This window comes from Nansenia antarctica, assembly GCF_963989245.1.
Source record: "Nansenia antarctica genome assembly, chromosome: 13".
Lineage (NCBI taxonomy): Eukaryota > Metazoa > Chordata > Actinopteri > Argentiniformes > Microstomatidae > Nansenia > Nansenia antarctica.
In genome coordinates this window covers 11,730,159-11,751,099 of record NC_137683.1, presented here as the reverse complement: position 1 = coordinate 11,751,099, position 20,941 = coordinate 11,730,159, and positions in this window count along the sequence as shown.

Below are 20,941 nucleotides of genomic sequence, written 5' to 3'. Positions count from 1 at the left end.
CTTCCTGTCCCCCCTTCCTCCCCTCCTCCTCTCCTCCCCTCCTCTCCCTCCTGGAGAGTTAAGGAGGAATCGAGGTCATAGGAGTTGAGATGTCCTTGTCCCCTCCTGCGTCATGTGGTCACCGCCCCTTCCACCCAGATGTGGCCTTGGTGTTTAGAAGCCGAGTGTGACTGAATACTGGTATGTTGTTATGTTTGCAATAAATCCTCCTAACGTTTCAGCTGGAAGACTGAGATGTCTTGTTCCATTGCTTATTTTAATTTATTAGTTTCAGGACCAGATTCTCAAAGGGATGTTTCTGTCTGTTCCCAGCTGAGTGACGGTTACTGACTCTTGGTCTGATGGGTTATGTTGTTTTTCTTCATTAACACACTGTAAGAGCTGAATAAAATAAAACAAAACATGTTGTCACAGTTTGCACAACATAGCTCATAAACAATATATTTAACAACAATATCCGTAGATATCAATCAAATCGATCGAACCATATCCATAGACAGCTCACCAATAAGCATGACACCAAGGGCGCGTTCGTAAATTCGCTCTGAGAGCACCGGAGCGTCCACGTGACTGCCTCTTGTCCAATCAAATAACATGGTCCCTTTATGACATTGAACCCAGTGTGCGCTGCGGCGAATTTACGAACTTGGCCCAATAGTTACAGTTTTTCTCAATTGCTTTGGTGCATTTCTCTGATCAGAATTAAAATTCTCATAACTGTTAGTTCAACCTCCACAACATTTAGTCATTTGTGCACATCATAGTAGCAGTTTCTCATTCCAAACAAATTGCAAATGCTTTTGGACATGCATCAATTGCTTTCATACAATTCTCTGCTGTTTTATAACATTATCATTTGCTTATGTCATGTCAGTCAAAATGAACTATACTTATGAATGCTGAATAGTCATTCCCTATAAAACGAATAGTCCTCATTTCATTGCTTGAGTCATTACATACAAAAATGTTGAACAAGTTGTCAAAATCTGTCAAGCAAATTTTATACATTTCTTTATCATTTCTTCCTGAAAAAACAATTTATCTCTGGTGAACCTCAGCTTTCACTGATGAGGAGGAGTGTGTGAAGCATTAATTGTAACCAATGATAAGCCTCTTCTCCAGTCATTCAGAGCTGAATCCCATGAACCCTCAATTGGCAAGCATTATGAACCGAGCAGGACATAGTGTGTACCATTTTGCCAATACTGTGACACAGAAATGGAAGGTCAGCATCGTGGAAGAGGGGTGAGGATGCGGGGAGGGGACAAAACGGGAAGAGGAAGAAGAGGCCAAGTGCATAGGCAGATTCCTGATGAAATGAGGGCTACAATTGTGGACCATGTTGTCAATCACGGCCTCACGATGGCTGAGGCTGGTCGAAGGGTGCAGCCAAATGTTGGGAGAACCACTGTAAATTCAATTATTCAAACATTTAGTCGGGAGAACAGGTGTGTATATTGGACAGTTATTCAGCACTAAATCTGCACTGCACTACTGTCATTGTGTCATACATGAAGCTTACAGTGGGACAAGAACTTGTCACATTTTACATTTAGACGTACAGCTTTACTGCAGCATAGATTTACTGTATTGTAGTGTAAAGTAGTGTTACAGTAAAGATTTGCCATATTTACAGTATGGTACTGTACTGCAGCATTTTACAAGTGGGAAGCACTGTTATTGTACACTACAGTAATATGGTTAAAGCAGTATATATCATGTGTACTGTACATTACTGTAATCTTACTCTGCACCACATAGGATTGCAAGACAACCTCGCAGAGGTGGAAAAGGGCCCCTTTTTACTCGACAACAAGAGGAAGCCAAATGGCAAAAAGTGCAATGGTGATTGCGAACAATGCCATAAGGTTGAGAGAGATACAAAGCGCTGTTATAGAGGATGACCGTTTTTCTCTCTCTCTCTATTCTGGGATAAAGCGTGTACTGGAGCTGGAGGCCAGGGAACCGCTGCACACATTCATATACGTTGATGAGGCGGGTTTCAATCTGGCAAAAGGTAGAAGGCGTGGAAGAAATCACATTGGACAGAGAGCAACCATTCCCAGGCCAACGAGGAGGGAATATTACAATGTGTGCAGCCATCTCAGAAAACGGCGCCCTCACCCATATACCCCGTCTTGGTACAGGAACGTCTGGATGTGAATGAATGATTTACAGTTCTGTGTATGTTGTATGTTCCAATTCAGTTCCAATATGTACTGCAATATTGTTTACAGTTGTGCACAGCTCTGTTTCTTATGTTTGTTGTAAATAAGTTAGTATTTTTCTTTTGCACAATACTGTGAACAAATTAGAATTGCAAAGAGCATATGCAGTAAAAATGTGAAACATACGTATTCATTGTCTTGTACTCATTTACCTCACTAAATACAGTAATGTGTAACCCATTTCAAATGGCTGTGCAAATAGTGTATAGTACTGTCTTGAGCATTTTCAGGTAGTGTCACCAAGATCTGACTTTTTTGCATTGGAAAACACTTACAGAGTGAACTGTCATAATGAAAACATGACAAAGCCATTTGACTATCTTGTTCATAAACAATGGTGTCAGGACTTTTCATTTTGATGACACTGACACTTTCATTGACATGAATACTTGCTTTTGAGGAATGAACTATCCATTTTGAGCAAGTGACACGCTTTTGCAGGTTATCAACTAGGTTTTGCAGTTTGTACTAATTGTTTTGAGAAATGCACTAACTGTTGTGCAAATGTTAATAGTGATGTGAGAAATGCACCAAAGCGACTGAGAAAAAGCATCATCATCATCGCCAAACTCCTGAGATTCCAGGATCGGAACCGCATCACCGAGGCTGCACGCAAGATGGGGAATGTCACCTGGAAGGACCATCGCGTTATGGTCTTTGCCGACTACTCCAAGCTGCTAATTGAGAAGCGCATGAAGTTCAACCAGTGCAAGAAGATGCTTCATGATAAACGCTTCAAATTATCTCTGGATTATCCAGCAATCCTCACTGTGAGGTCGGAGCAAGGAAAGCGCCGATTTGACGACCTTAAAGGGGCTATGGACTACATTCACTCCCTGAGATGACTGTCGCGGCGATTGTGCTCCTTTCTCCCTGGGTTTACGTAATAACCTGCCTCAGAGAAATCACGGGGGTGAGGTTAGTAAACTCTTTATATGAGGCGATGTTAAACTGATATCGTTACGGATTTACACTGTTTAATGTTAAAGGTTCAATTCTGGATGTGAAACTTATCAACGTGTTTTATTTTACTTTATCTTTCATTTTTTTCTTCTCTTTCTTTTAATATATATACTGTACATATAGGCCCATGCATAGAGTTCAGTGGAGGCTCCTCCATAGAGGTGGAGGAGGCCTGGCCTCCCCAATAATTTGAGAGAAGAGAGAGAGATTTAAAAAAGCAATAATTATATTTTTTATCAGACACACAACATACAATTCAGAACAATACTTCATCCATTTCTAATATTTATCCAGCAGAACAGCACTCATACACGCGTGTGGCGGAAAAAGGTACTACACGGAGGCCAGGCCTCCTGTCGGAAAGTGGTTTCTCATAGAAGTCAATGTAATGCAATTTTTTTCATGCCAATATGTGATTGGCCAAATCACTGAAAATGGGTGGGAACAGGAGGCCTGGCCTCCGTGTAGTACCTTTTCCGCCACACGCGTATGAGTGCTGTTCTGCAGGATAAATATTAGAAATGGATGAAGTATTGTTCTGAATTGTATGTTGTGTGTCTGATTGACATAGTGTTTGAGTGCTTTTGACATGTCATTGATTGTATGTAGTATGTTGTGGTGAATGTTGTGAGCCTGAGCAGAAGGGGCAATAGCTGCTGCAGGCGGACCAGAGATTCATGCCAATTGTTTTGTTTATTTGATGACCCATTGTGCAGGCAATAAAAGCTGCTTCATCCACCATCCTGAGAGTGTCCCAATCCCTTCAGTACCGCCAAACACAAATTAATAATTTTTAACAAAGCAAGCGGAAAAAAATTTGGCCTCCTCAATTCTGGAAGTCACCAGCCTCCACTGATAGAGTTATATAGCCTACACTTTGCATACTCAACAGGGTTGTGTGGGTTACCGTCTATGGATGTTAAACTTTGGATGTGAAGTTTGTTAATGTACAGCGTTATAGCCTATAGCCTATAACGGCGGCTCGCCCATCATGCTGACTCCTGAGCATGGGTGTTCTAGTTCCAGCAATTTGTTTTCTTCACATACCAGAGTGTCAATGTTTAAAACCACCGCTATACAGTTTAAAAGGTGTGTACTTGGTTATTATCACGACGTGTGATTGGGTTAGACAGGTAGAGAGGAGATGGGCTCGGCCACGAGCTTTGAAGCGGGGAGGGGCGGGGCATTCTGTGCAGCTGTTAGTTAGAGAGTCACGGACCAAAATGAGGGTGGGTTATGTGTCTGTCTATAGACACATATTTGTAGTGTTTATTGTATGTATGTATAGTTGTATCCTGTTTGTTGTCTCTTATAATTTGGTGAAGTCAGGAATAGAGAGGACATTAAAAAAAATGTTATTAGGGAAATTACAGCAGAACTTTTCATCATATCAGTTAGTAGGAAAAACGGTTTAAAAATCATGAGCTGGAATGTCAGAGGCCTTCATAATGCAGTCAAGAAAAAGAAAGTATTAACTTTTATTAAAGCCAAGACATGTGACATAGTATTTATGCAGGAGACCCACCTACTAGTACAAGAATCTCAGAGACTTTGTTGTGACTGGGTGGGCTATGTGGGGGCGGCTTGTGGCAGTAGTAACAGCAGAGGGGTGGCAATATTAATTAATAAGCAACTACAATTCAAATGTCTAAGAGAGAGTACGGATGAGGCAGGGAGAATTCTACTGATGCTATGTGAGATTCAGGGTAACTATATTATACTAGCAAATGTGTACGGCCCAAATATAGATGACCCTGCATTTTTTGGACTACTTGAAAAGAAATTGAATGACATGGGAGACTATCCCATTATTATGGGTGGCGATTTAAATGAAGTAATGGACCCGGTGTTGGATCGTAGCTCTTCATTAACCCGCACTTCTAGAGCGCATATGGTGCTCAAAGATTTGTCCAGGGCGTCTGGTCTGGTGGACGTCTGGCGGCTACAAAACCCGTCTTCAAGGGATTATACATTCTTCTCTTCCCCCCACAGTTCTTTCTCTAGGATAGACTTCTTTCTGGTTTCTCAGTCATTGTTGTCCGCTGTAGCATCGAGTGACATCGGCAATATAATCTTGTCGGATCATAGTCCAATATTTCTCCATATACTGTCCGTTAATAGGCAGAATAGGTTGACTAGATGGAGACTAAATTCTAGTCTTCTACTGGATGAGACTTTTAAGGAATCACTTAGATCACAAATCGAGCTCTATATAGAATTTTTTTTACCAACAGCCCCATCTGCAGGGATAGCCTGGGAAGCCTTGAAAGCTGTTTCGAGAGGTCATATAATTCAACATTCTTCGTTTAAAAAGAAGGAACACTATGCTAAACTACAGGAACTAGAGAAACAGATCAAAGTCGCAGAGTCAGAGTTTAAAAAAAAAACATAATCTGTCAATCTAACCAGGTTGACTAAACTAAAATTTGTATTTAATTCAATTATGACCAAAAAGGCTGAATTCTGTCTCTTTCGGGCTAGACAAAAATATTTTGAGGAGGGAGATAAGGCCGGTAGACTACTCGCCAGATATATTAAACAAAGAGAAGCACGGAGCACTATTCCAGCCATTAGGGGGGGCGATGGGCATCTTCTTTATGACCCCAAAGAAATAAATTGTGCATTCCGTGACTTCTATGTAAACCTTTACACCTCTGAGTCAAAGGTGAACAAAACAGACATCACTTCTTTTTTATCAACTCTCAATCTTCCGTCGTTATCTGAGGACCAGCTCGAGAGTCTTGACTCACATATTACTATTGAGGAGATAGTTGACGTTATTAAGCACCTACCTTCAAGTAAAGCGCCAGGTGTAGATGGCTTCACGGCCGAGTTCTACAAGGCCTACTCCAAAGAACTTGCTCCATTACTACTAAACACCTATAACGAAGCCCTGGAAAAGGGAGAACTTCCTCCTACTCTATCGGAGGCCATTATTACCCTTATTTTGAAGGAAGGGAAGGACCCTTTAGATTGTAAGAATTTCAGACCTATCAGTTTAACCTCCTGCGATAGTAAGATATTATCAAAAATTCTGGCTAACCGCCTTGACAAGGTGATAACCTCTCTGATTCACCCCGACCAGGTCGGTTTTATACGCTCCCGTTCCTCTGCAGACAATGTTAGGAGATTTGTTGATATTATGTGGGCCACTCGGGACAATGCCTCTCCCATGGCCGCCATCTCGCTGGACGCTGAGAAGGCGTTCGACAGGGTGGAGTGGCAATACTTGCTCTCCGCCCTGGAATGCTTTGGTTTCAGCAAGAAGTTTATAGAGTGGATTAGTCTTATATATACTAACCCTACGGCATCAGTGCTTACCAATGGCATTATGTCATCTCCCTTTGAGCTGGGTAGGGGTACGAGACAGGGGGACCCCCTCTCCCCCCTGCTCTTCGCTGTTGCTCTCGAACCGTTAGCAATGGCTATCCGGAGAGAACCCACGTTTCCAGGTATTCAAATCGGTGATAGATGTCATAAACTGATGCTATATGCGGATGACATTCTTTTATTTGTCTCAGATCCAGAACGCTCTCTTTCCTCCCTATTTAGAATCATTGACAAGTTTTCATCTATTTCAGGTTATAAAGTGAACTGGACAAAGTCGGAGGCTCTTCCTCTTTCGCCATATTGTCCCAAATCCCTTTTTCAAGCAGGCACCTTTTCTTGGCCTAAGAAAGGCATTAGATATCTTGGCCTAACATTCTATATCGTGGAGCTCCGCCCCATAGGGGAGCTCTGCTCCTATTGGTTTACCCGCTACCTAAAGTAGCCAATGACTGAATTTTTCAATGCCTGCGCCCGCCTGGGGTGCTATATAAAGGGGCGTACTTCGCTCCATCATTCTCCCAAAAAGTTCAGCACGGGTTTATATCTGAAGACTGAGAAGGACGACTACTAAGACTGGAGAACCCGCCAGACTTTTCCCTTCAAGATATGGATCGTCCGCCGCCTATGGAGAAGTTCCTCCGGGACGCCTGCCGCTGCGACTTCCAAGCAGCGGAGGACAAGCACGACTTCTGCCACGTCTGCCTCGGCCCCGAACATGCCGAGGCGGCGTTGGTCGCCTCCCCCAGCTGCCTCCCCTTCCACCTCCTTTCCGTCGCGGAAAGGCGAAAGGGGATGGCCTGGTTCAAGGAGAGCGTTCCCCTGGCGGGCGCTATCTCGGGGATGCTATCCGACTCGAATAGCTCTGCCGATGATGCGTCCGGACAGGCCCCAGAGCGGCGTTCTGGGCAGGCACCTCCCCAAGTAGGGATGGTCCCGCCCGCTCAGCCGGCCCTGACATCACGCCGCCCTCACCCAGCTGAGTGGTCGGTGCCGGTGTCAGAATCAGAAAGCTCTGATGAGCTCGGTGTGCAGGCGGCGGCGGCGGCGAATAACATCGCCGTGTTTAACGCCAGCATTGCGAAAATCACCACAGACCGACCCAACGGTCTGTCTGCAGCGGAGGCGGAGTTTCTGAGCAAGCTCAGTGCCGCGACGATGTACCTGGCCCAGGGCGTCGCGGTTTGTGGGGGTCGCCTGATGGCAAACGCGGTGGTGCAGCAGCGACAGATGTGGCTGTCTCTCACCACCATGACCGGGGCGGACCGGATGGCCCTACTGAATGCTCCAATAGAGAGACAAGGGCTATTCGGTCCCGCCATGGACACCATGACGAATATGAAAATGTTATTCAGAAAAGCACAAATAATGCAATACACATACAGTTTCTAGTTGCTCATTATTATTCAGAAATCTTTTCAATATTGACATCAACGCAATCAGCCATTTTGTTTCTATCTATCTATCTATCATAAGAAATGCATTGCTTCTTTAGGGTCTTTGATGAAAACAGTGCTTCTGATATATATAGTATATATGTGCAAAATACTTTTCTCCTCCGAATATCTATTCCCTCCATACTGTATGTGGTTGAGTGCACCAAATACATCTCCTAGCGAAGGTCTCCTGAACCCCAACATGGGAGAAAAACCCAAACTCTGTACAACATACACTGCTGGCTACAGCCCTTCAGGTAACAATGAGTAGTTAACATATTTGCATATAGAAATGCAGATATAACATCAAGGATTTATATGGTTACATAGAAACAGTTCACAGTTGAGAATGTGATGATGTAACAAACGAGGACCACCACAACTGGGGTTCTAGAACCAGTTCTAGTGTAAACAACAGTGTTATCATTTAAATGACCTGCAATTCCTCTGCATAGAGCACACATTTGATTATTATCAAGAATATCCAAAGCTAAAATATTAATACAAATATTAGGGTTAGGAGAAGTTTTCTAACATAACTAAATATGGCCTGTATGTTGTATGTTGGAGATCTCCACCAGGATACCACTGAGACAATGTTGGATGAGAAATTCAGCTCTGCAGGTGCAACTACCATCCGAGTGTGCAGGGACAAGATCACCCAACGATCCTTGGGGTATGCCTATGTCAACTTTCAACAGCACGCTGATGCAGAGCTTGCTCTGGAAACGATGAACTTTGATGACCTCCAAGGAAGACCTATGCGCATCATGTGGTTTCAGCTTGACCCTTTACTGAGGAAGAGTGGGGTAGGCAATGTTTTCCTCAAGAACTTGGAGGAATCTATTGACAGCCAGGCCCTCTACGACACGTTTTCTACATTTGAAAAGGTCCTTTCCTGTAAGGTGGTTTGTGATGAGAATGGCCAATCTAAAGGCCATGCCTATGTGCAATATGAGTGCCAGGAGGCTGCTGAGAGAGCCATTAAGAGGCTGAATGGCATGCTGTTCAATGACAAACCAGTGTTTATTGGACACTTCAAATCTAACAAAGAACGAGAGGCTGAACATGGAGCCAGGGCCAGAGAGTTCACCAATGTGTACATAAAAAACCATGGCAAGGATATGGATGACCAAAAACTGAAGGAAAAGTTAGAAATATATGGACCAACCCTGAGTGTCCGGGTCATGACTGATGTCAAGGGTCAGTCCAGGGGTTTCGGTTTTGTTTGCTTCGAAAGGCATGAGGACGCCCAGAAGGCTGTTGACGACATGAACGGTCAGAAGATCAACGAGAGAAAGGTCTACGTGGGCCGTGCCCAGAAGAGAAGAGAGCGCCAGACTGCGCTGAAGCACCGGTTTGAACACATGAAGCATGAGCGTATGACCAGATACCAGGTTTGTGGCCTCCAGTTCTCTGATTTGATTTGATTTTTATTAGGAATTTACAATAGCATCATTTACGCATTTGACACTAAGTAATGTCCATAGGATGGCACTTGAAAGCATTATTTAAAACACTTATTTCCAAAGTGGTCCTCGATGGAAACATTAAAATGAATAAAACAAAACATCATACTAACACAGAAGTTGATACTATTTATACATAGTTATTCTCGACGTATTTGAGGTATGAAAAACATCTCACTAAACAGGTTTTCTCGCTTACCAGGGTGTCAATCTGTACGTGAAGAACCTGGATGATGGCTGGGACGATGAGCGTCTGCACCGAGCGTTCTCCTCCTTCGGAACGATCACCAGTGCGAAGGTGATGATGGAAGGTCAACGCAGCAAGGGCTTCAGCTTCGTGCGCTTCTCCTCCCCCGAGGACGCCACCAAGGCCATGACTGAGATGAACGGCCGCGTCGTGGCCAACAAGCCGTTGTATGTGGCCCTGGCCCGGAGCAGGAAGGACCGCCAAGCACACCAACAGCCGTTTATCACAGAAGAGTACAGTGCGGCATGCCCGACCTAGTCATCGACCCCTACCAGCCTGCTCCACCGTCTGGATACGTCATGGCTCCCGTTCCACAGCCCCAGACCTGTGGTGGTACTACCTACTACCTCACCAACCAGCTGGATGAACTGAGACCTCCTCCTGGCTGGGCCACCCAGAGTGTGCAACCTCAGTACTTCCAGAACATGCCCTCCTACATCATGCCTCACTACCCACAGCAGCACATGGCTCCTCCCCAGCTCCAGGTCCCCATGCAGCAGCAGCAGCAGCCTGCTTCGCTGACTGCCTCCATGCTGGCCGCCACTCCTCCTGAGGAGCGGAAACAGCTGCTGGGTGAGTCTACTTTACGATCTTTAGATCCCCCATTAGCTATACTGTATAATAACTGTTACTGATTTGTTTGATTCTCCATCCCTCCAGGTGAGCATCTCTTCCAACTTATCAAGGAAACTCACCCCAGTCTAGCTGCCAAGGTCACAGGGATGCTGCTGGAGATGGACAACGAAGAACTTCTCTACATGCTGGAGGCTCCAGAGTTCCTGAGCTCCAAGGTGGATGCAGCGGTCGCTGCGCTGCAGGCACACTGGTCCCAGGTCCCCATGCAGCAGCAGCAGCCTGCTTCGCTGACTGCCTCCATGCTGGCCGCCACTCCTCCTGAGGAGCGGAAACAGCTGCTGGGTGAGTCTACTTTACGATCTTTAGATCCCCCATTAGCTATACTGTATAATAACTGTTACTGATTTGTTTGATTCTCCATCCCTCCAGGTGAGCATCTCTTCCAACTTATCAAGGAAACTCACCCCAGTCTAGCTGCCAAGGTCACAGGGATGCTGCTGGAGATGGACAACGAAGAACTTCTCTACATGCTGGAGGCTCCAGAGTTCCTGAGCTCCAAGGTGGATGCAGCGGTCGCTGCGCTGCAGGCACACTGGTCCCAGGTCCCCATGCAGCAGCAGCAGCAGCCTGCTTCGCTGACTGCCTCCATGCTGGCCGCCACTCCTCCTGAGGAGCGGAAACAGCTGCTGGGTGAGTCTACTTTACGATCTTTAGATCCCCCATTAGCTATACTGTATAATAACTGTTACTGATTTGTTTGATTCTCCATCCCTCCAGGTGAGCATCTCTTCCAACTTATCAAGGAAACTCACCCCAGTCTAGCTGCCAAGGTCACAGGGATGCTGCTGGAGATGGACAACGAAGAACTTCTCTACATGCTGGAGGCTCCAGAGTTCCTGAGCTCCAAGGTGGATGATGCGGTCGCTGCGCTGCAGGCACACTGGGCTAAGGAGGCTGCACAGAAGTCTGACCCCCGACCAGCTTGAGTTCAATGAGACTAAGACAAGGGATGGAAATCCAGACATTTAAAACCTACTCCTACAACATTTAAACATCTTTTAACATAGAACAGCTTTTGCTATATTTTTTGATATTACAGTATTAATAAATTATTTCATTACCAAATGAACAAAATGTACTCTGCTATGTCTGAGTGTCCTTTACTGTGTCAGTGATCAGAATATCAACAGTGTGGTCCTGTAGAGAGAGACTTGATAGCTCTGCATTTTGGATTGTACATTTTGGAAAGTCATTTGGAAAGTCATTAAATACCGCTGACTGTGATCAATTCTCAAACTATCTTCAGAGGCCAATACATCTCTGTGCTTCTAGATCTGGGCCAAACAATAACATTTGAGATCAGCAAGATTTGTTTACCTCTATTTGATTAATCTCATTTTGGAAAACTAAGTAAGAGCTTTTATTCAAGTGCAGTGGGCTCATTTATTATACAGTATACAATCGTTCAATCATTTGTTATACACTATTTAAAAAATCCATTCTGTTTGCAAGATAGGACTTTGATTTCACTAACTAGTCATTTTTATTTACTACACATTATTGAAAAGCGATCGCTATTCTGTAGCCGTCATCAAACATCAAAACATCTCTGTGTTTATAGATCTGGGAACAAACAATACGATTTGAAACTAGGGATGTACCTGAATACGAAAATGTTATTCAGAAAAGCATAAATAATGCAATACACATACAGTTTCTAGTTGCTCATTATTATTCTGAAAAAAATTCAATATTGACATCAACGCAATCAGTCATTATGTTTCTTAAATCAATTCATATAATTGTGGATGGCCACAAGATAAAAATGCCCATTATGTTTGCGATATATGAGTTTGATTTCACTAACTAACTAGTCATTTAATTCACTACACATTATTGACCGAGTCAGTGCAGAGCAGGCAGCGAGAACAAATTCCACCGGCTTTGGTCGTGTGACTAATAAACTATCTATCTATCTATCATAAGAAATGCATTGCTTCTTTAGGGTCTTTGATGAAAACAGTGCTTCTGATATATATAGTAAATATGTGCAAAATACTTTTCTCCTCCGAATATCTATTCACTCCATACTGTATGTGGTTCAGAGTGCACCAAATACATCTCCTAGCGAAGGTCTCCTGAACCCCAACATGGGTGAACAACCCAAACTCTGTACAACATACACTGCTAGCTACAGCCCTTCAGGTAACAATGAGTAGTTAACATTATTTGCATATAGAAATGTAGATATAACATCAAGGATTTCTATGGGTACACAGTTGAGAATGTGATGATGTAACAAACGAGGACCACACAACTGGGGTTCTAGAACCAGTTCTAGTGTAAACAACAGTGTTATGATTTAAATGACCTGCAATTCCTCTGCATAGAGCACACATTTGATTATTATCAAGAATATCCAAAGCTAAAATATTAGGGTTAGGAGAAGTTTTCTAACATAACTAAATATGGCCTGTATGTTGTATGTTGGAGATCTCCACCAGGATACCACTGAGACAATGTTGGATGAGAAATTCAGCTCTGCAGGTGCAACTACCATCCGAGTGTGCAGGGACAAGATCACCCAACGATCCTTGGGGTATGCCTATGTCAACTTTCAACAGCACGCTGATGCAGAGCTTGCTCTGGAAACGATGAACTTTGATGACCTCCAAGGAAGACCTATGCGCATCATGTGGTTTCAGCTTGACCCTTTACTGAGGAAGAGTGGGGTAGGCAATGTTTTCCTCAAGAACTTGGAGGAATCTATTGACAGCCAGGCCCTCTACGACACATTTTCTACATTTGGAAAGGTCCTTTCCTGTAAGGTGGTTTGTGATGAGAATGGCCAATCTAAAGGCCATGCCTATGTGCAATATGAGTGCCAGGAGGCTGCTGAGAGAGCCATTAAGAGGCTGAATGGCATGCTGTTCAATGACAAACCAGTGTTTATTGGACACTTCAAATCTAACAAAGAACGAGAGGCTGAACATGGAGCCAGGGCCAGAGAGTTCACCAATGTGTACATAAAAAACCATGGCAAGGATATGGATGACCAAAAACTGAAGGAAAAGTTAGAAATATATGGACCAACCCTGAGTGTCCGGGTCATGACTGATGTCAAGGGTCAGTCCAGGGGTTTCGGTTTTGTTTGCTTCGAAAGGCATGAGGACGCCCAGAAGGCTGTTGACGACATGAACGGTCAGAAGATCAACGGGAGAAAGGTCTACGTGGGCCGTGCCCAGAAGAGAAGAGAGCGCCAGACTGCGCTGAAGCACCGGTTTGAACACATGAAGCATGAGCGTATGACCAGATACCAGGTTTGTGGCCTCCAGTTCTCTGATTTGATTTGATTTTTATTAGGAATTTACAATAGCATCATTTACGCATTTGACACTAAGTAATGTCCAGAGGATGGCACTTGAAAGCATTATTTAAAACACTTATTTCCAAAGTGGTCCTCGATGGAAACATTAAAATGAATAAAACAAAACATCATACTAACACAGAAGTTGATACTATTTATACATAGTTATTCTCGACGTATTTGAGGTATGAAAAACATCTCACTAAACAGGTTTTCTCGCTTACCAGGGTGTCAATCTGTACGTGAAGAACCTGGATGATGGCTGGGACGATGAGCGTCTGCACCGAGCGTTCTCCTCCTTCGGAACGATCACCAGTGCGAAGGTGATGATGGAAGGTCAACGCAGCAAGGGCTTCGGCTTCGTGCGCTTCTCCTCCCCCGAGGACGCCACCAAGGCCATGACTGAGATGAACGGCCGCGTCGTGGCCAACAAGCCGTTGTATGTGGCCCTGGCCCGGAGCAGGAAGGACCGCCAAGCACACCAACAGGCGTTTATCACAGAAGAGTACAGTGTCTGCGGCATGCCCGACCTAGTCATCGACCCCTACCAGCCTGCTCCACCGTCTGGATACGTCATGGTTCCCGTTCCACAGCCCCAGACCTGTGGTGGTACTACCTACTACCTCACCAACCAGCTGGATCAACTGAGACCTCCTCCTGGCTGGGCCACCCAGAGTGTGCAACCTCAGTACTTCCAGAACATGCCCTCCTACATCATGCCTCACTACCGACAGCAGCACATGGCTCCTCCCCAGCTCCAGGTCCCCATGCAGCAGCAGCAGCAGCCTGCTTCGCTGACTGCCTCCATGCTGGCCGCCACTCCTCCTGAGGAGCGGAAACAGCTGCTGGGTGAGTCTACTTTACGATCTTTAGATCCCCCATTAGCTATACTGTATAATAACTGTTACTGATTTGTTTGATTCTCCATCCCTCCAGGTGAGCATCTCTTCCAACTTATCAAGGAAACTCACCCCAGTCTAGCTGCCAAGGTCACAGGGATGCTGCTGGAGATGGACAACGAAGAACTTCTCTACATGCTGGAGGCTCCAGAGTTCCTGAGCTCCAAGGTGGATGCAGCGGTCGCTGCGCTGCAGGCACACTGGTCCCAGGTCCCCATGCAGCAGCAGCAGCAGCCTGCTTCGCTGACTGCCTCCATGCTGGCCGCCACTCCTCCTGAGGAGCGGAAACAGCTGCTGGGTGAGTCTACTTTACGATCTTTAGATCCCCCATTAGCTATACTGTATAATAACTGTTACTGATTTGTTTGATTCTCCATCCCTCCAGGTGAGCATCTCTTCCAACTTATCAAGGAAACTCACCCCAGTCTAGCTGCCAAGGTCACAGGGATGCTGCTGGAGATGGACAACGAAGAACTTCTCTACATGCTGGAGGCTCCAGAGTTCCTGAGCTCCAAGGTGGATGATGCGGTCGCTGCGCTGCAGGCACACTGGGCTAAGGAGGCTGCACAGAAGTCTGACCCCCGACCAGCTTGAGTTCAATGAGACTAAGACAAGGGATGGAAATCCAGACATTTAAAACCTACTCCTACAACATTTAAACATCTTTTAACATAGAACAGCTTTTGCTATATTTTTTGATATTACAGTATTAATAAATTATTTCATTACCAAAATGTACTCTGCTATGTCTGAGTGTCCTTTACTGTGTCAGTGATCAGAATATCAACAGTGTGGTCCTGTAGAGAGAGACTTGATAGCTCTGCATTTTGGATTGTACATTTTGGAAAGTCATTTGGAAAGTCATTAAATACCGCTGACTGTGATCAATTCTCAAACTATCTTCAGAGGCCAATACATCTCTGTGCTTCTAGATCTGGGCCAAACAATAACATTTGAGATCAGCAAGATTTGTTTACCTCTATTTGATTAATCTCATTTTGGAAAACTAAGTAAGAGCTTTTATTCAAGTGCAGTGGGCTCATTTATTATACAGTATACAATCGTTCAATCATTTGTTATACACTGTTTAAAAAATCCATTCTGTTTGCAAGATAGGACTTTGATTTCACTAACTAGTCATTTTTATTTACTACACATTATTGAAAAGCGATCGCTATTCTGTAGCCGTCATCAAACATCAAAACATCTCTGTGTTTATAGATCTGGGAACAAACAATACGATTTGAAACTAGGGATGTACCTGAATACGAAAATGTTATTCAGAAAAGCATAAATAATGCAATACACATACAGTTTCTAGTTGCTCATTATTATTCTGAAAACATTTCAATATTGACATCAACGCAATCAGTCATTATGTTTCTTAAATCAATTCATATAATTGTGGATGGCCACAAGATAAAAATGCCCATTATGTTTGCGATATATGAGTTTGATTTCACTAACTAACTAGTCATTTAATTCACTACACATTATTGACCGAGTCAGCGCAGAGCAGGCAGCGAGAACAAATTCCACCGGCTTTGGTCGTGTGACTAATAAACTATCTATCTATCATGAGAAATGCATTGCTTCTTTAGGGTCTTTGATGAAAACAGTGCTTCTGATATATATTGTATATATGTGCAAAATACTTTTCTCCTCCGAATATCTATTCCCTCCATACTGTATGTGGTTCAGAGTGCACCAAATACATCTCCTAGCGAAGGTCTCCTGAACCCCAACATGGGTGAACAACCCAAACTCTGTACAACATACACTGCTGGCTACAGCCCTTCAGGTAACAATGAGTAGTTAACATATTTGCATATAGAAATGTAGATATAACATCAAGGATTTCTATGGGTACACAGTTGAGAATGTGATTATGTAACAAACGAGGACCACACAACTGGGGTTTTAGAACCAGTTCTAGTGTAAACAACAGTGTTATGATTTAAATGACCTGCAATTCCTCTGCATAGAGCACACATTTGATTATTATCAAGAATATCCAAAGCTAAAATATTAGGGTTAGGAGAAGTTTTCTAACATAACTAAATATGGCCTGTATGTTGTATGTTGGAGATCTCCACCAGGATACCACTGAGACAATGTTGGATGAGAAATTCAGCTCTGCAGGTGCAACTACCATCCGAGTGTGCAGGGACAAGATCACCCAACGATCCTTGGGGTATGCCTATGTCAACTTTCAACAGCACGCTGATGCAGAGCTTGCTCTGGAAACGATGAACTTTGATGACCTCCAAGGAAGACCTATGCGCATCATGTGGTTTCAGCTTGACCCTTTACTGAGGAAGAGTGGGGTAGGCAATGTTTTCCTCAAGAACTTGGAGGAATCTATTGACAGCCAGGCCCTCTACGACACGTTTTCTACATTTGGAAAGGTCCTTTCCTGTAAGGTGGTTTGTGATGAGAATGGCCAATCTAAAGGCCATGCCTATGTGCAATATGAGTGCCAGGAGGCTGCTGAGAGAGCCATTAAGAGGCTGAATGGCATGCTGTTCAATGACAAACCAGTGTTTATTGGACACTTCAAATCTAACAAAGAACGAGAGGCTGAACATGGAGCCAGGGCCAGAGAGTTCACCAATGTGTACATAAAAAACCATGGCAAGGATATGGATGACCAAAAACTGAAGGAAAAGTTAGAAATATATGGACCAACCCTGAGTGTCCAGGTCATGACTGATGTCAAGGGTCAGTCCAGGGGTTTCGGTTTTGTTTGCTTCGAAAGGCATGAGGACGCCCAGAAGGCTGTTGACGACATGAACGGTCAGAAGATCAACGGGAGAAAGGTCTACGTGGGCCGTGCCCAGAAGAGAAGAGAGCGCCAGACTGCGCTGAAGCACCGGTTTGAACACATGAAGCATGAGCGTATGACCAGATACCAGGTTTGTGGCCTCCAGTTCTCTGATTTGATTTGATTTTTATTAGGAATTTACAATAGCATCATTTACGCATTTGACACTAAGTAATGTCCAGAGGATGGCACTTGAAAGCATTATTTAAAACACTTATTTCCAAAGTGGTCCTCGATGGAAACATTAAAATGAATAAAACAAAACATCATACTAACACAGAAGTTGATACTATTTATACATAGTTATTCTCGACGTATTTGAGGTATGAAAAACATCTCACTAAACAGGTTTTCTCGCTTACCAGGGTGTCAATCTGTACGTGAAGAACCTGGATGATGGCTGGGACGATGAGCGTCTGCACCGAGCGTTCTCCTCCTTCGGAACGACCACCAGTGCGAAGGTGATGATGGAAGGTCAACGCAGCAAGGGCTTCGGCTTCGTGCGCTTCTCCTCCCCCGAGGACGCCACCAAGGCCATGACTGAGATGAACGGCCGCGTCGTGGCCAACAAGCCGTTGTATGTGGCCCTGGCCCGGAGCAGGAAGGACCGCCAAGCACACCAACAGCCGTTTATCACAGAAGAGTACAGTGTCTGCGGCATGCCCGACCTAGTCATCGACCCCTACCAGCCTGCTCCACCGTCTGGATACGTCATGGCTCCCGTTCCACAGCCCCAGACCTGTGGTGGTACTACCTACTACCTCACCAACCAGCTGGATCAACTGAGACCTCCTCCTGGCTGGGCCACCCAGAGTGTGCAACCTCAGTACTTCCAGAACATGCCCTCCTACATCATGCCTCACTACCCACAGCAGCACATGGCTCCTCCCCAGCTCCAGGTCCCCATGCAGCAGCAGCAGCAGCCTGCTTCGCTGACTGCCTCCATGCTGGCCGCCACTCCTCCTGAGGAGTGGAAACAGCTGCTGGGTGAGTCTACTTTACGATCTTTAGATCCCCCATTAGCTATACTGTATAATAACTGTTACTGATTTGTTTGATTCTCCATCCCTCCAGGTGAGCATCTCTTCCAACTTATCAAGGAAACTCACCCCAGTCTAGCTGCCAAGGTCACAGGGATGCTGCTGGAGATGGACAACGAAGAACTTCTCTACATGCTGGAGGCTCCAGAGTTCCTGAGCTCCAGGGTGGATGCAGCGGTCGCTGCGCTGCAGGCACACTGGTCCCAGGTCCCCATGCAGCAGCAGCAGCAGCCTGCTTCGCTGACTGCCTCCATGCTGGCCGCCACTCCTCCTGAGGAGCGGAAACAGCTGCTGGGTGAGTCTACTTTACGATCTTTAGATCCCCCATTAGCTATACTGTATAATAACTGTTACTGATTTGTTTGATTCTCCATCCCTCCAGGTGAGCATCTCTTCCAACTTATCAAGGAAACTCACCCCAGTCTAGCTGCCAAGGTCACAGGGATGCTGCTGGAGATGGACAACGAAGAACTTCTCTACATGCTGGAGGCTCCAGAGTTCCTGAGCTCCAAGGTGGATGCAGCGGTCGCTGCGCTGCAGGCACACTGGTCCCAGGTCCCCATGCAGCAGCAGCCTGCTTCGCTGACTGCCTCCATGCTGGCCGCCACTCCTCCTGAGGAGCGGAAACAGCTGCTGGGTGAGTCTACTTTACGATCTTTAGATCCCCCATTAGCTATACTGTATAATAACTGTTACTGATTTGTTTGATTCTCCATCCCTCCAGGTGAGCATCTCTTCCAACTTATCAAGGAAACTCACCCCAGTCTAGCTGCCAAGGTCACAGGGATGCTGCTGGAGATGGACAACGAAGAACTTCTCTACATGCTGGAGGCTCCAGAGTTCCTGAGCTCCAAGGTGGATGCAGCGGTCGCTGCGCTGCAGGCACACTGGTCCCAGGTCCCCATGCAGCAGCAGCCTGCTTCGCTGACTGCCTCCATGCTGGCCGCCACTCCTCCTGAGGAGCGGAAACAGCTGCTGGGTGAGTCTACTTTACGATCTTTAGATCCCCCATTAGCTATACTGTATAATAACTGTTACTGATTTGTTTGATTCTCCATCCCTCCAGGTGAGCAAATCTTACAACTTATCAAGGAAACTCACCCCAGTCTAGCTGCCAAGGTCACAGGGATGCTGCTGGAGATGGACAACGAAGAACTTCTCTACATGCTGGAGGCTCCAGAGTTCCTGAGCTCCAAGGTGGATGCAGCGGTCGCTGCGCTGCAGGCACGCTGGGCTAAGGAGGCTGCACAGAAGTCTGACCCCCACCCAGCTTGAGTTCAATGAGACTAAGACAAGGGATGGAAATCCAGACATTTAAAACCTACTCCTACAACATTTAAAAATATTTTAACATAGAACAGCTTTTGCTATATTTTTTAATATTACAGTATTAATAAATTATTTCATTACCAAATGAACAAAATGTACTCTGCTATGTCTGAGTGTCCTTTACTGTGTCAGTGATCAGAATATCAACAGTGTGGTCCTGTAGAGAGAGACTTGATAGCTCTGCATTTTGGATTGTACATTTTGGAAAGTCATTAAATACCGCTGACTGTGATCAATTCTCAAACTATCTTCAGAGGCCAATACATCTCTGTGCTTCTAGATCTGGGCCAAACAATAACATTTGAGATCAGCAAGATTTGTTTACCTCTATTTGATTAATCTCATTTTGGAAAACTAAGTAAGAGCTTTTATTCAAGTGCAGTGGGCTAATTTATTATACAGTATACAATCGTTCAATCATTTGTTATACACTATAAAAAAAATCCATTCTGTTTGCAAGATAGGACTTTGATTTCACTAACTAGTCGTTTAATTTACTACACATTATTGAAAAGTGATTGCTATTCTGTAGCCGTCATCAAACATCAAAACATCTCTGTGTTTATAGATCTGGGAACAAACAATACGATTTGAAACTAGGAATGCACCTGAATACGAAAATGTTATTCAGAAAAGCATAAATAATGCAATACACATACAGTTTCTAGTTGCTCATTATTATTCTGAAAAAAAATCAATATTGACATCAACGCAATCAGTCATTATGTTTCTTAAATCAATTCATATAATTGTGGATGGCCAAAGATAAAAATGCCCATTATGTTTGCGATATATGAGTTTGATTTCACTAACTAGTCATTTAATTCACTACACATTATTGACAGAGTCAGCGCAGAGCAGGCAGCGAGAACAAATTCCACCGGCTTTGGTCGTGTGACTAATAAACTATCTATCTATCATAAGAAATGCATTGCTTCTTTAGGGTCTTTGATGAAAACAGTGCTTCTGATATATATTGTATATATGTGCAAAATACTTTTCTCCTCCGAATATCTATTCCCTCCATACTGTATGTGGTTCAGAGTGCACCAAATACATCTCCTAGCGAAGGTCTCCTGAACCCCAACATGGGAGAAAAACCCAAACTCTGTACAACATACACTGCTGGCTACAGCCCTTCATGTAACAATGAGTAATTAACATATTTGCATATAGAAATGCAGATATAACATCAAGGATTTATATGGTTACATAGAAAGAGTTCACAGTTGAGAA